Source organism: Callorhinus ursinus, unplaced genomic scaffold, assembly GCF_003265705.2.
Source record: "Callorhinus ursinus isolate GAN/ISIS: 27379988/994484 unplaced genomic scaffold, GSC_fseal_2.0 scaffold7, whole genome shotgun sequence".
Lineage (NCBI taxonomy): Eukaryota > Metazoa > Chordata > Mammalia > Carnivora > Otariidae > Callorhinus > Callorhinus ursinus.
The window spans coordinates 60132498-60136049 of record NW_027397069.1 but is presented as its reverse complement, the minus strand read 5'-3'; the positions used below and the strand labels follow the sequence as shown (position 1 = coordinate 60136049).

The following is a 3552-nucleotide window of genomic DNA, read 5'->3' as shown; positions in this document are numbered from 1 at the left end:
GCCATTTTAAGGCAACCCTCCCGTATTATCAGGAAGGCACCAAAATTATACCACAATCAGAATTCTGGGTTTGCAGAGTTCTTCCTGAGCTAGACCTTTGCCATATTCTCCCTGCTTATAGCTTATCTCTTGTTTCTTCTTTTTTTTTTTTTTAAAGATTTTATTTATTTACTTGACACACAGAGAGAGATAGCGAGAGAGAGAGAGAGAGGGAGAGAGCACAAGCAGGGGGAGCGGCAGGCAGAGGGAAAAGCAGACTTCCTGCATGAGCAGGGAGCCCGATGTGGGGCTCTATCCCAGGACCCTGGGATCATGACCTGAGCTGAAGGCAGCGGTTTAACCAACTGAGCCACCCAGGCGCCCCGATCTCTTGTTTCTTCTTGCTTTCTTTAAATCCATTTTGAATTTTGGCACCTTTAGTTTTCCTGGACTTTGACCTCTTTGTTGTAAAATGTAAATACTTTTATTCAGATAAGGTGAGGTCAACAGATCAAGCAAAAATTTCCATTGGAAAGATAGTTTGGGTTTTTTTTTTTTTGTGGAAATAATGCAAAACATTTATTTTCTATATCAGACAAGAAGACAGCTAAGTAATCCAATTCTACTGCAGCATTATAAAAATCATCCCTTCACCACAGTGTAAGATTTAAATGCATCTGCACATGGGTGCACAGTATATAAAAGGAATAAAGTTGCTGCTGCCCTGCCAAGCACTTCCAGTCTCTACCCAGGTCCTACTGCAATACTGGTGGTCACAATGGTTTTATCCAAATAAACTGTGTTTAAAAAATAAAGCATTTAAAAAGACAAGTCAAAATGCCTCAGAAACCGTATCTCTAACTCAAACTTCATCTATTTAAATGTTATATTTGCCTCCCACTAATAAACCTTTATTTCACTCAAACTGAGCAATAAATCTTCCACACTGAAGTATCTTCCTTGCCCAATTCATCCAAAGGAAAAAAACTGAAATGATTAGTAAAGAAAAATGTAGAGACTAACATATCCTTTTAATATGTTTTAAAATATTTTTAAGTTTTAAAAAGTGTTTAAAGTTTGTAATTCCTAGTAGAAAAACATTATCTGAATGAATACCCTAATGGCAAACCACTGTAGAATGTTTCAGTTGAATGTGGGGCAGAGGGGTAGGGATTCTCTTCATGGCACCCCAGCTTTCTTCATGAGAAGGTCAGAGGTACACTGGTTTGTATTATTGCGGCATCCATTAGGTGATCGAAGTTACTTTTCCTTCAGCAAGGGCTTTATTTGTCAGAAGGGCATTATGGTTGACCTCCAAATTTGGCTGACAGTTTACTGATGAGATTCATAACCTTTGGGTTGCTCTGATATTTTGACATATTTGCTGGGTTCTGGACCACATCCTGGAAGGCCACCATAACTTCTGGATCCTGCATGGCTGCGAGAACCTCTGGATCACTAAGAATTTCATTGAGCCCAGGCATTCCTACATTCCAGGCATGCCCCTGCCATTCCAGGCATTCCTCCAGGAAAATTACCAGATGTTCCCCCAGGAAAGCCACCTGAGAAAGAGCCATACTGAGCTCCTGATTGTCGTCTGGCTTCTTCCTCCCTCTGGGCTCTCTCATGTTCTTCCCGAGCCTTCTTAACGCTTTCTATTCTTTCTTTGATCTCTCACTTTTTGTGTTTTCGCTCATACTTTCTCTGATGTTCAGCAATTTTCTGGGCCCTCGGTTGAACTTCTTTCAGCATTGCACTAGCATCTTCATCGTAATCCAGTTTACAAGCAAGGGCAAGATCATGTGCTGCTTCTTCCCAATGGCCCAGAAGTCTGTGTGCTTTCCCTTGCCACTTATAAGGCTGAACTGAATCAGGATTTATTTTAATAGCTCTGTCACAGTCTTGAATGGCAGCATTTGACTTCTGTAATTTGATGAAGACACTGGCTCTCTTGGCATACAGAATGGCCAAGCGAGGATTCAGTTTGATGGCATCTGTGAACAAGTCAATGGCTTTCTGTAGTTCACTGTCATTTAGGGCATCAGTGGCAACCACTTTTTTATCATTTGCCTGATCCATCATTTCCTCGCCTATCTCTACATTTTCATCTCCCATTTCTTGAGGGGCATCAGTATCTGGTTCAATCACACCTTCATTGTCAATTTCTAGATCACTTTCCTCACGTGATGGTTCATCTGTCTTTATGTTTTCCTCCACCTTCTTACTATCTTTTTTCTTCCTTGATATTGTCTTCTGATTTAGTTTTATGAGCAGCAGGTGGTATTTTACCCCCCATGCTCTCCATCCACTCCCGCAGGAAGCGCATTTCCTCGGTGTGCAGAACGCTCAGATCCTGCTTACACATTTTCAGGAAGGCCTGAAGCTCACTCACTTTGCGGGGGTCCATGATCCAGAGCTGGTGGCAGGCTGCAGGCGCGGCTGAGGTTGCCGCCCGATTCCAAGTGTGGGTACGAGCTCAGCGTGATTGTGTGGAAGGGGGAGGCTGCCGTGAGACAGAATAGACTAGAACCTCCCCGGCTGCTTGAAAAGATAGTTTGTTACTCACAGTTCCTAAGAGGAAGGGACACATTACACCACACACGGCCACATGGGGGATCCACCAGTGTTGGTCGGGAGGCAGAAAGAGAAAGGGGAGGATGTGGGCAAGCAGGAGAAACGGGAAAATGTGTTTTCCACGGGAAGTAATGGGCAAGGCAGGGCAAGCAGGTTTAAGATTGGCTTGTTTGAATAATTTGAGTGGGCTCTGGGGTGTAGGGGCTGTTCTTAGGGTTACCAGACAAGGGCCTGTTGCCCAGTGTGCATCAATTCAAACACTGACACCAGTGTCTTTTGCAGCAGAGAAAAAGGTTTTATTGCAGGGCACCAAGCAAGGAGACAGGAGAAGATTTCTCAAATCTACCTCCCTGAAGGGTTGGGTTGGTGTATTTAAGGGTAAGGGGTAGGCTGGAGTATGATGACTGGATATAGGGATAGAGGGAGGTGTCCTTTCTGAGCATGTATATTCAGGAATCATGCCTCTTAATGTGATACATGTTCAGAAAATGGTGGCATAAGCATGATGAAGGGGGAAAGATCTCTAGGTGGGTCATCACAGAGGTTACTTTTGTTCTTTCCTTGTCCCTTCTGCACAGCTGTAAGAATTCTTCCCAGTTGGCTCCAATCTTAGCTAGTCTCATCGGTGGTCAGTCAACTTCTGCAAAATAGGCTCATAAATCAATCAACTTAGCCAGTTTCATTAGGCTAGAATGATAAAATATTTGTTAACGTGTGTTGGTTTCATTAGTTGTCTGTTTCCTGGCTCTGGGGTGATTAGGGCAGGGGCATGCTGGCCCAGAGAGTGAAAGCCAATAAAGGAGGTGGTTGGGGTGTGGGCTCTAGATTGGTTCGTGTACATAGGGAAGGTACATTTGCAGGCCAGTTCTTTACTCTCTCTAGGAATTGGCTGGCTCTGGGAGGGGCAGTCCCTCCAGGGCCTGTGAGACACTGTAGAGGAGAAAAAAATGATTCCTCCTCTACCTTTGTAGGTTCTTGTCTGAGACCCTTCTATAATAA

General features: G+C 43.8%; 1 pseudogene; it reads right to left on the bottom strand.

The window, feature by feature from the left end:
* Positions 1–1280: 1280 nt before the first annotated feature.
* LOC112826379 (hsc70-interacting protein pseudogene) lies at positions 1281–2386 on the bottom strand (annotated as a pseudogene).
* Positions 2387–3552: the final 1166 nt, after the last annotated feature.